Below are 12,979 nucleotides of genomic sequence, written 5' to 3'. Positions count from 1 at the left end.
GTTTCTTGTCAACCATAAGAGGTTCAGGTGACCAGAACGTCTCAAGTTCAATACAGATTTAAAGTTGATTTGGGGGGAGCAACTCTTCCTCCCTAAGGATTTATATTTTCCCCATAAGAACTATTTTATTCACTTACCTTATATCTGTGGTGCAAAGGAATCACTATTATTATTATTACTATTATTATTATTATTATTATTCATGAAAGACACAGAGAGAGAGAGGCAGAGATACAGGCAGAGGAAGTAGCAGGCTCCCTGCAGGGTCCCAGGACCCCGGGATCACCACCTGAGCCAAAGGCAGACGCTCAACCGCTGACCCACCCAGGCACCCCCAAAGGAATCACTTTAGAATCCATACCAGCTGTGTGACTTTGGGCTAGTGACGTGCCCCCTCTGTCGAACAGCTTCTGGTCTTTCAGGGTTTCTGTGACAATTAAATGAGTTAGTACAGCTCAGCACATGGCAAGTGTAGAGAAAAAAGCCATACTCCCAACTCTCCCTTCCACTTCTTTCTACTTCTGATCTTGAGCAACTATTCTGACCCCAGACTCTATGCTAGGAGTTTTTTTGTTGGTGGTGGTGGGTTTTTGTTTTTGTTTTTGTTTTTGTTTTTGTTTTTGTTTTGAGAGAGAGAGAGAGAGAGAGAAAGCGAGCATGGGGTTGGGGTGTGGGGCAGAATGAGAGGGAGAAACAGACCCTTAAGCAGATTCCACCCCCAACACAGGGCTCTGCAAGGGGCTTGATCTCATACCCTGAGATCATGACCTGAGCTGAGTCAGTCAGTTAACTGGCTGAGCCACGCAGGCACCCCTCTCCTAGGAGTTCTTAAACCAGTGTCCCAGAGGCCAAAGAACTCTCAAAAGAACATGCGAAATTGTGTCCGTCTGCCTGTTTATTCTTCCCAGGGAAAGGGTCCATTGCTTTCATCAGCTTTTCAAAGAGCACTCTGCAGCTAAAAATAATCCTAATAAAGAATCCTTGTCAGACATCCCTGAGTCAGATCCTGACAGGCTCATACGTCTAGCTGTGTGGACTAGAAGCTTGAGAAAAGTTAAAGGATACCTTTTTAAAGTAACATCGTACATATGAATATAAAATGAACAAGTGCCAAAGCTTTATTTAACTCCCAGATGAGGGAGCCAGTAAGACAGCCCAGCATCTCCAAGGATAGCTGAGAGAAGGGACATGGGTACCTAGGCCATCAGGAAGGCTGAAATGAATGACAAATCGAGGCACAGCGCGCCGCCCATGCCACCAGGACAGAATCAATTGCATCTCCACCAGACACAATTCATTTGCATTTCTATGGACAAGAAGCCTTTGCATTAATACCAGTTAAAAAAAAAAAACTGCAATTTAAAGAGTTGAATGGGAGCTCAAGCAGAGGGAGAGGCGCTGATACACCCAAGACTGTGCTAGACTGAACACCTAGTAAACTTTTCATGCCTATTTCAGAGTATTTCGTGATTCTTCCTCACCTAAAGGCCCTGGATCTCTGCATCTCCCCTTCCTCAATTATTAAATCGACGAGATAACAAACCTGCCTTGGAAGACAGCTGCGGGATTAGAGTAGATGACGTTTGTAGTGTCCTGCACTTGTAAAACACTTAACAAATGCAGAGAATTATTTCATATTGCTTTGCAAAGTCCTCTAGAACTCGAATTTAAATGTCTCAAGTTTAAACATCTATATCTAGAAGCTGTTTAGGAAGATGGTAACATTTCTGTAATATCCATTGACCTTTTACAGTTCAATTCGTAAGAAGGCTAAACAAGCCTTGGAAAATAAGCAAAGAGTGGAAATAAGAAATTCACAGGGAAGAAAAACATACAAATAGATACTAAACATATAAAAATACACTTAACCTCATCCATAATTTAAAAATGCAAATAAAACAGTAAGGAAATACATTTTTTTCCCTTTCAGATTAGCAAATGCTTAGCATCAATAAGGGGTTGATATACACACTCGTTCTCACACATAAGGAAATGCTAATTAGGAAATCATTTTGGAAGATGAGTTGACAAACATTAATATTCTAAATGCAAATCTCTTTGACCTATGATCGTATTTGCAAGAACTCATCTGATAAATACACATGGGTATAAATACCATATATAAGAATGTTCGCCAAGGCTTTGTGATAACAAAAACCGGAAACCACCCACGCAGGAGACTGGCTGAGCTGATTACAGTATATTCATCCAGCTATTAAAAATAATGAGAGAAATTGAAATGCACCTCGTGGGAAATTGTCATTAGACACGTCATTAAGTGGAAAAAGCAAGCTGCAGACGGGCATTATGATCTCATTTGAGTATGAGAAGGATAACAATGTCCTGATATATAAAAACATCACCTCTATGCGGACAATTTCTGCATACATTGGCTTTCAGTCCACAACAAATCACTCCAAAACTCGGTTGCTTGAAACAGCGATTTCTTTGGCTCATGTCTCTGGCTTGACCAGTTCTTCATGGGGTCTGGGCTGACTGGGCTCATCTCTTCCGGGGCTTTGCACACATGTGTGGGGTCAGCTGGCCAGCGGGCGGTGGTCTGGGACAGCCTCAGTCACAGGCAGGTCTGGGTCCAGCAAGCGGTCAGCTGGGCAACAGGGTGATCGGGCCATGGGTCTCTCCCTGGGCTTCCATACAGTGGTCACAGGATCCAAGGCTCTTGGGGTTTGGGCTCAGAACCCACAGGTCACTTCTGCTGCATTCTACTAGTCAAGTTAAGGCACAAGACCAGCCCAGATTCGAGGGGTGGAAAACAGACTCCTCTTGACGGGAAGAGCTGCAAAGTGTGTGGCCACGTCCACAACCCACCACGACCCCCAAACGGCCATCTCATCAGACTTCTTCCCTGCATTCTCTCGGCACCTCCTCCTGAACATGTAATAGGTACCTTAAGCTTCAAGTGTCAAACTGAACTCTATTTCCACCCAGCCCACACCTGCTTTTTTCTTGGCCTTCCTCCTCTCGGCACTGGTGAAAGCTTTCCACTAGTCCCCCAACCCAGGGTCCTGAGAGTGCTCTTGACCGCTGTCTTTCCTCGTGGAGCCAGCGAATCCAGTGTCGGCCCCCCCCTCTTTGATGCCAGCGACGCGCATCTCCCCACTTCCTCCCTGTGTTCGCCCACCCACACCTGGGCTCCGGGCTCCACTCTCCACTCGGCATCCAGTGATCCTGGGACAACGTGATTCAGCTCACGACTCTCAAAACCCTCAAGTCCTTTCCTGTCTTACTCGGAAAAAAGTCAGTCCTTCCTGGGGCCAACATGAAAGGAGGTCCTGCCTCCTGCCTCTTTCCCAGTGTTCTCTGTCCTCACCACCCTGGCCTCCTACCAGCTGCTGCTGCCCCAGGGCTTTAGTGCTCGCTGTCACTCTGCCTGAATCTCCTTCTCCAGCTATTGGCCTGGCTCCCTCTCTTCCTCACAAAGCACCCAGAGACCTACCCGCGCCTCACCACCCTAGCTACAATAGCACACATACACATCCTCTCGCCGTGTAGCCCCTGGCCCCATTTTATTAGTTTTATATCACTTATCAACACCTGATATATTATACATCTGTCTGTTTATTGTCTGTTTGCTGACACGAGAATGAAAACTCTATCAGGTCGGGGATCTGGATTTTTGGATCCAGATTTGGATTCGCCCAGTGCTATGTTCCCAGTAATCAAAGCAGGGCTTGGTATGTAGTAGGCACTCATTGTTTGCTACACATGCATGAACATGCATGTGCATGCATGTGCACACACCCCTACATATGCCTAGACAGTTCCTGGACAGATACACAAAAAGTGACAGACAGCAATGACTTCCAGGAAGTGGGCTGGTGGTATCACATGACCGAGAGAGAAATGCTTGTTTTCCCTGCTGCCTTGCAGTGTTTTAAATGTTCAAACTGTTTGTCATTAAGTCTATAATTTTATGAATCAAAATGTTAATAAAAAAAAACAGAACAATACATGTTTTTTCTCACTTTTCCTGTGCTTTACGATTTCCGTTCTGTTATCCAAGAAAATGTTTTCTGGTGCTGGAGGGATCCCCTAAGAGGGGCAAGAGGTCACCCAAGGAGTCAGTGCTGAAAATCACCAGAGGGAGAATAGAGGCCTGGAGCTCACTCTCTGGTGTGACAAGGACTGACACGGACAGTGAGGAAGAGCGGACAGAGGGATCTGGGACTAAGAGCAAGCAATTTCAAGTCCTTTCACAGAAAATAGAACATAGAGCAAGCAGGCCCAGAATCCGGGAAGAGAGGGTACCTGGCCAAGACCCTTGGTGCAGGATGGATCTTTTTTTAAGTTTTTTTTTTTTTATTTGAGAGAGAGCGAGCACACAAGTGGGGGTGAGGGGCAGAGGGAGAGAGAGAAGTAGGCTCTTTGCTGAGCAAGGAGCCCTGCGTGGGGCTCGATCTCAGGACTCTGGAATCATGACCTGGGCTGAAGGCAGATGCTTCACTGACTGAGCCACCCAGGCAGCACCGTAGGATGGGTTTTTAGCATAATCTCCAGGACATAAATGCAGAAGACAGTCAGGTAGGAAGCACCTCTGATGGCAGCGAGGCCAAGAAGCTCATTTGCTGCCTCCCAATCTAGCAAGAGAGCAGGTCTACATGGGAACAGAAGTAACACCTTGAGCTAAACGCTCAAATGAAGGTCTGAACAACATTTACTGGAGACCCAAGGATGAGGTGTCCAAGGACTGGCTCCTGGTGTCTGGCCATGAACGAAGCTTCTGCACAATTTGGCCAAAGGTAGGATTCACCTTTGACAAGATATTGAGCCCCTGCTCTGTCTCAGAACCTTCATTCAGGGCTGCCTGGCCCCACCCAGTCACCCAGTCTGGACTCCTGCAATGAATGCAAGTCAGTGGAAGTAGATGACAAGTCCGAGTGGGGCTGTGTCTAAAATCCAATTTTGTCTCTGGACCTCAACCTGTCTGTGCACACTACTCCCCTCTGCATCAGCCGGGATCTCCAGCTCACATCTTCCCAAGGTCATGACAAGAGAGAGAAACTCTCTCCAAGGGTGAACACTAAGGTCCTGGGGTTGGTGCCATTGGCTGTGTCTGAGGCACAAGCCGTCTCAGTCTGTTGATCCATAGGTGGGGATCAATGTTCTGAGGTGGGGACTCAATGTTCTGACTGACTCTAGCCGCAGTCAGAAGTTAAGTCAGCTCCACCAAAACCACATGGATTGAGAGTAGAAAAACAAGGGACCCCCTGGGAAAGTTGGGATGCCAATACCAGAAAAAAAGGAAAATGGATTCTGGGTTGACAAGTAACAGATGTTCACTATAAAACCCAAAGTGTTGTCTAACTTACACACATTTGGAATGCATTCAGTGGCAAAAAAAAAAAAAAAGAAAGAAAAGAAAAGAAAAAAGAAACCCAAACAGTGGCTTACACAGATATGGACTTAAATTTCTCACATAGTAAGAAACCTGGAGGTAGGACCAGCATGTCAATAATTCTCTTGATCTTTCTCTCATGACCACAGAGTGGCTGTCTTAGCTCCAGCCATCACATCTGCATTTAAGTTAAGAAGAAGCAGAGACAGCAGTATCAGTGGCATCTGATTCTTCTATTAGGAAAAACAAAGCTATCCCAGAAACCGCCCTCCCCTGCCCCCAGCAGACTTACACTCTTTAAGACTCTTGATCTGAGGGGATCCCTGGGTGGCTCAGCGGTTTAGTGCCTGCCTTTGGCCCAGGGTGTGATCCTGGAGCCCCGGGATCGAGTCCCACGTTGGGCTCCCGGCATGGAGCCTGCTTCTCCTTCTGCCTGTGTCTCTGCCCCTCTCTCTATCTTTCTATGTCTATCATGAATAAATAAATAAAATCTTAAAAAAAAATAAAAAAGACTCTTGATCCGAGACTTTGTCACCAAGTCACACTTGGATGCAAGGGAAGCTGAGAGAGCAAAGCAAGTCTTTTGATTTTCCAAGCATCTATAATAGAGGGTGACAATGGGGGAGGGGTTGGGGATGGATGTCTGGGAATCCAAAATGACTCTATCTGTCACACAGGCCTTGTGGCAGTGACTTGCTTTGGTGACAATTCCAGAAATAGAGCCAGATCTTGAACCTTTTGACTCCAGAACCACAGCTCTCTCTCCTTTGCCACGATTTCTCTGAAACTCAGGCTGTGAAGCCAGAGCAACCAACCAAATAAACAATTTTTCTTTTACACAAAGGAGGAGAATCACTTCATTAAAAGATAACAAGGCCCAAGAAGATGGAGAAGATGAAGGGCAGTCGTCTGCCTCTCTCTCCTTCTCCCCTTTCGGGGACCTGTTGAGACTTAGCCTCTTCCACAAAGGGCCCCTAGGTGCTCTTCATTCAGACTTGCATGGTATAAATTAAACCCCTGCCTGGGAATTCAGGAAGCCTGAGCTGGGTCCCACCCCTATCATGTGTGGCTGTGGGTCACTTTGCTCCCCGCTTTCAGCAACTCAGCGTCCTCATCCATAAAATCACAATGATCAAGATGGTCTCTCGGGTTCTAATATTTTTTGTTCCTCAGAAAGCCTGAATCTGAGCCCAGACTTGCTGTCTGAGTTTCCAGGAGACATTGACTGACATCCTTTATGGTCCTTGGGGTCCTGGGCAGAAACTGGTTCAAATAAGCACTGACCTCTTTCTTCCAGAAAGGCAGAGATCAAGATTCATAACTATGGTTTGCCATGGGCCTCAGGCTCTGCCAAGAAAGGCTCCAAACGGAAGCTATTGCTAATGTTTCTCTGGGGCCATCATCGCAGCTAACAAAATGGTCCCCCCTCGGGTCTGAAACACTCCGTTAATTGTTTGGTTCCCTGATCTGGAGTGGAACACGGTGAAGAACAAAAGGAACTCACTCCATCACACAGTAGGTAGGGCTTTTCCACTCTTTACAACAGAGCCCTACCCACCAGTATCATCTTAGGAAGCTGTGAGTCTGTGTGTGTGTGTGTGTGTGTGTTGTAGTAGCAGCAGTAGTAGTAGAGAAAGGTCTCTGACCACAACTTATCTTTACTGTTTCTCCTCCCTGTCAGGCATGTTCCAGCTTTAAAGAAGCCACTAGGTGACCTTGAATCTGACAAAGGAATGAGTAATCTCCAGAATCAAACAAGGGTTTGTGCATCCCAGGAACATTCAATCTACTGAGGCAAGCCAGAGAAGACTTCCCAGAGGAGTGAATATTTGACTTGAGCCCTGAGGGATGAGTAAGAGTTTGACAGGTAAAGAAGTAGGAGGAGAAAAGCACTCTAACTTGTCTACATGGAAACAGATGGATTTACCAAAAGCTATGAAGTGTAAGTGTTAGGGCCCTTCTTTCCATGGGCCCTTTCCAAGATCTAATTTCACATTTTCTTGCTTTTAAAGGGACCCTCAAATTGCTTAAACTTTAGGCTTTATAAAATTGTATCTGATACCAAATGTAAAAGATGCGACATGAACAGAGGAGTAAGGGTGTCTGGGGTTGCATTTTTCTTCCATGCCAAGCCAGATCCCCACATGTTCCTGGTGTAATCAGGTAGGGGCCACCTAACCAATCCAGGAACCTATTTGGACAATACCTGAATGGGTTCAGTAACCCCAGTCAACAAAAGGATTGGCTGCAGATGATAGACCCCACACTCAACGTGAAAGGAGAACCCGGTGGAGCTTTCTCTGCAGGTTCAGCTCAGCACACTGTCAAGGGCAGCTTACATTTCCTAATAGCAATGCCAGGCTATTTGTAATAAACCCTAGTAAGGATCTTCAAAGCAGTGTGGCCAAAGGATGGATACCTGGTTTCAAGGACTCCGTGCATCCCATGCCACACTCAGACCATGCTATTGCATATGGGGTCATCATTCCTTACTTCCAGGCCCTCAAGAGCACATGTTGGTCTTTGTTGGTTCATTTGCTTGGAGTCAAGTTGGAAGCCCTGAGTCTATATTGAAGGATTTCAGCAAAAGACTCTGCCTGAAGATGCTCTAAAGGTCAGCCCTCTGCTGTCCTTGTTCATGGAGTGGCAGGAGGCAGATAGTTATCCAGCTGTCTCAGCTACCCAGGCAGGATCCTGTGCCCACATCTTTGCTCTGGAGGTCCCTCCCCAACAGTCGCCCTGGACCCAGCTCTCCTGGAAGACATGCACCTGTATCCAAGTGCTCATGGAGCCTATCAAACATTGTTTGCTAATGTCTCAATGGCCAAAGAAAGTCACATAGCCACGCCCAGCTATGTGGGCAAGGACTATACAACTGAATGAAAACCTAGAAATGTAGGTCAAAGCAGCGGTCACCTGAGGCACCCACCCCATGGCACATGATCCTGAGCAACTTAATGAGAAATGGGAAATTTCTCTGCACCTCACTTTTCTCAGCTGTAAAGAGGAGGACCTAAAACTCAATGCTCTTCGTAGTCCCTCCTAGTACCAGCCTTCCTATAATGACAAAATCACAGTGGAAATGAAGCTTGACGATTGACTAAACCAGGACAAAATTTCACTCTGAATAATATAATACACATATAATATATGTAAGTATCCTATATACAATATAAAGTATATATAAAATATAAAATAGAAGATTCCTTTGGACCCGGAAAACCAACCAGGAAGAGAGGTGGCTTAGCAATGGTCCATGAGATATAGGTGGTTTATTCAAAGGTGAGCTCAGTGGAAGTTAGCAGTGGACTGAAGCCCCCAAATGATTTATTGGAGCCTCGGGCTGCATGAGTGAAGCATTAGGTGCAGACTGAAGGAGGGGATACTCCTCTATAATCCAACCCCGAGTGCAGTGATGCATTCTCTTCTCGATGCATCCTCTTAAGAGAGAAGAGCAGACCACCTAGACTCCATTCAGCAGAGATGACCTGTAGAGAGATGAGGCTGACACCATCTGAACCCGCAACACCCTTGGTCTCACGAAGAGTGGATCAACCCGCCATTGTGTGAATCCTGATGTAACCCAGTGGGGAGCACACAGCGCCATCTGTGGGTTGCTCTTGCCTTAAAAATTGCACTTGACTCTAGTCATGCTCTAAACTTTACCTATTTACAGGAAGTACAAAGCATAGAAGAACTCATTAAATATCACAAAAAAAGTGGGCAGCCTGGGTGGCTCAGAGGTTTAGTGCCACCTTCAGCCCAGGGCCTGATCCTGGAAACCCAGGATCGAGTCCCACGTAGGGCTCCCTGTGTGGAGCCTGCTTCTCCCTCTGCCTGTGTCTCTGCCTCTCTCTGTGTGTCTCTTATGAATAAATAAATTTAAATAAATGAATGAATAAATAAATAAATAAATAAATAAATAAATAAATAAATAAATGTCACAAATAAGCAATCAGCCATATTCAGAATATGGGCTAGCCAACAGGACAAATGATTGTTTCTCCAGCAAATCTATGGTGTGGAGAAAAAAAATGGGGACAAAAATGTTACAGAATAAAAGAAGCAAAGGAGATACAACAAGCAATTGCAAGATAGGTATCTTCTTTGTATCCCAATTTTTAAAAAACAACCGCAGAAGAAAAAAATCTTAGATACCATCAAGAATTCTGAACATGGACCAAGTAATAGAAAATATTGAAACCTTCTGTTAATTGTGTTGATTGTCAAAACAATATGGTCTGGTTTTCTAACATCCCTTTCTGTTGGAGACTAAAATCTTGGAATTTGCTTGAAAATGGTTGGATTTTCTTAAAAATACTCTAGCAAACAAACACACAAGCAAAAGAAGGAAGGAGGGAACAGAGCAAACGTGGCTGGAGAAATGTCAATCATTGTTGAGACTTGTCAACAGGCATGCAGAGGGTTCATAAGCTATCCTCTCTACTTTAGCACATGCTAGAGAATCTCCATAATAAAAATATTTTAACCCAGAAACCATTCATCTGTTTAAAAATAAAAAGGAAGAACAAACAGAACAGAAAGGAAAAGAACATCTAGAAGGCACAGCTTCTCAAAACCAGGTCTCCTGAGGGTGGTATGAAGGAGCCAGGGATGCTTGGGAGGCAGATGAGGGATTCCGGGGGATCTAAACGTGAGCTCAAGTGTTTGAAGAGCTTGTCTGGACTAAGAAGGAAGGCTTGTTCTGTGCAGCCCAAGTGGGCCACAGTGGGACCTCTGCGGAAATTACAGGAAGGCAAGTTTAAGGTCAAGGCAAAGAACTAACAGATAAGGTTTTCCAAAGGTCCCTTCTTCTCTGCGAGCCCACTCCAACCTCTTCTCCATGCACAGCTCTTCGGGATCCCTGCATGTCAGCCACACACATCACGTGAGGGTCCCAGAAGGCGCCAGGTACATTCCTATCTCACACCCTTTGCCCTGAGCATTCCTTGGCCAGGAATGCCCTCCCCCCAACCCAGCTGTTGGAATGCTCCCCATGCTTCAAGGCCTGACTCAACCCTGCCCTCCCCCATCGCCCTCCACCTTCCCTTTGAAATAACAACCTACAAGGGCTTAGAACATGCTGGTGGCTGTTACACGCATGTGACTTGGAAGTTTAGAAAGAGCTTACGTTATCTTTATAGACCAATAACAAAGATCAATTAAATGTTATCCTTTATAATGGCTCTTCCTTTTTATTCCCACAACATCATGTACCTCTATTATGATAACAGTGGCTCCCGTGTGGGGGGGGGGCCCTACTCTGTGCCAGATACTTTCATTTTCACACCAGTCCTATGATGCAGGCAGGGTCAGAGTGGAATGCAGCGTACTCGATGTCACATAGCAGAGGTCTAGTTTAAATTCAGATTTGCCTTTGAACCACTGCGTATGTATGCACTACTACTCATCATATGAGTGGATCAGTGGTGTATGCATGTGTGTGTATGTCTACAGAGACACATATGTTGTCCACCATAAGATAAATGTTCAGTAAATATTTGATGGATAGATGATTGAATAAATCCTGCATTATAACTAGTTTTGTATATACTCCTCCACAATACCCCCCACCATGGTAGACTTCTGGATAGCAAGGATAAATCAACAGGACTAGCATCCAGGACTCCACATGAAGTAAAAGAGCAGTCCTTGCTGGTAAGTATGTAGACTCAGAGAGTGGCTCCTGCCACCGACCACCTACCAAAGTCCTGAGGAAGTCAACAGAATGACAGAAGGCGAGGAGGAGCCAATGAGGTCCCAATGGGGTCACCTCCGCCAACCCCAGACTGCTCCCCAAGCTGTCAGAGCGTGGGGGTTTGGGAGAAGTAGGCCTCTCTCCTCTTCCCCAGCTGCCAGGGCCCTGACCGCTGGGTGACCCTGGGGGTGGGGACCTATACTCCTCAGGGGAGGAAGGTTACAGCCCTGTTATCGACAGGAGGCAATAAAGTCATTTTGTGGTAATTAGAATCATAACCAATTTAAGTCATTTTACAGCTCCTAAGCAATTACCTGGTGATTCTTATCTTCTCAAGAATCCTGACATGTTATTTGAAGGAGGTCATAAACTAAGAACCTGGTTGGGGGTTGAGGAGAGACAAGAGAAGATGAGAATGGCTGCCCATGGTGATGAGAAAAGAGAAGGATGTAAATGCCCCATTGGTCTGCCTGCCCCTTCATCAGGTGGGGACAAGGCAGCCCTGTCCTTGTGGATTTAGTAAGAGAAAAACACTGTATCCCTAGATGGTTCCTCTCCAGAATCATGAAATCTCAGAGCTACAAAGGCTAAAGCAACATCTATGGTTCATTAGATGCTCATAGACGTTGGATGAAGAGCATTCCAAGGGTGAATCTGTTTGGGAGACCTATAACCTGGGTCCCTCAGAAAGAATCAGAAAGCCCATTGTATTTCAAAGGTTCTGCAAGATCTACAGAAAAGAAACCAGGATTTACAGGAAAGTTGAACTCAGTAAAACCCCACGTGTCTCAGACTTTGACCACTGAACCTTTTCACTCCCACAGGAAATCTATTAATAACACAATAAACCTCTAGAAACATGAACCAATTTGTCCACGTTTCCTTCTCATTGTTGGGCTGAAAGACGGACTGGGTTTCTGCTCTGTGACACTATAAGCCCCTGGTTAGGACAGGTAATTGCACTTAGCAGTTGGCAGTCTGCCATCGGTGGATATCCTTGGAAGATAAAGGGGTCTTGGGGCACAACCTCCATTTTTATGTCTTACCTGAAAGGCCATGTGAAGGAGGAGGAAGAAAGACAAAGAGAATCTTAGACAAACCAAAAATGAGGCCACCCACTAAAGCTCATCTCCAACAAAGATAGGAAGAGATTTTTTTCCTGTGGGTACCGAAGGAGCAAAACCAATCCAGTTACAGAAGGAACTTTTTAACAGTCAAAGTCACAGACGGCAAGGCAGACGGCCTCAAGAAGGAATGAGCTCCTTGACAGCACGTGTGTCTGAGCCAAAGCTGAACAGGCCCTTAGGAGTATAGTATTCAGTCAACTAGTAAATATTTGAGAATCTATATTGTTCAAAACACTATCTGAAGGTGAAGATAGAAAAATAACAGGGGGCAAGTTAAACTTCCTTCTGTATTAGAGTTTATATTCCGATGAGGAGGAAAGACAGATAAGAACTGAGTGGAGGGGCACCTGGGTGGCTCAGTGGTTGAGGGTCTGACGCCTTAGGCTCAGGGCATGATCCTGGAGTCCTGGGATCAAGTCCCACATCAGGCTCCCTGCATGGAGCCTGCTTCCCCCTCTGCTTATGTTTCTGCCTCTCTCTCTGTGTCTCTCATGAATAAATAAATAAAATCTTAAAAAAAAAAAAAGAACTGAGTGGGCAAAAATGAACATAATAATTTCAGAGAACTACAAAGATTTTAAATGAGTGAAGTGATAGTAACAGGAGAAGGTCTGATTGAGTTAGGGTGACCAAACAAAGCCTCTGTGGGATCAAAACACTTGAGCTGAGGCCTAAGCAATGGGAGGAGGCCAGCTCTGAAACGATCAGGGCTGTGTCCCATGCCTACAGTTCAGCAAGACCAAAGGCTCTGCAGTAAGAATAGTTGGGGCATGTTCACTGATGCAAGGAAGGCCAAAG

The sequence above is a fragment of the Canis lupus genome, chromosome 11 (genome assembly GCF_048164855.1).
Source record: "Canis lupus baileyi chromosome 11, mCanLup2.hap1, whole genome shotgun sequence".
NCBI classification, from domain to species: domain Eukaryota; kingdom Metazoa; phylum Chordata; class Mammalia; order Carnivora; family Canidae; genus Canis; species Canis lupus.
The sequence above is the reverse complement of the archived record's forward strand: the minus strand, read 5'-3'. Positions refer to the sequence as shown.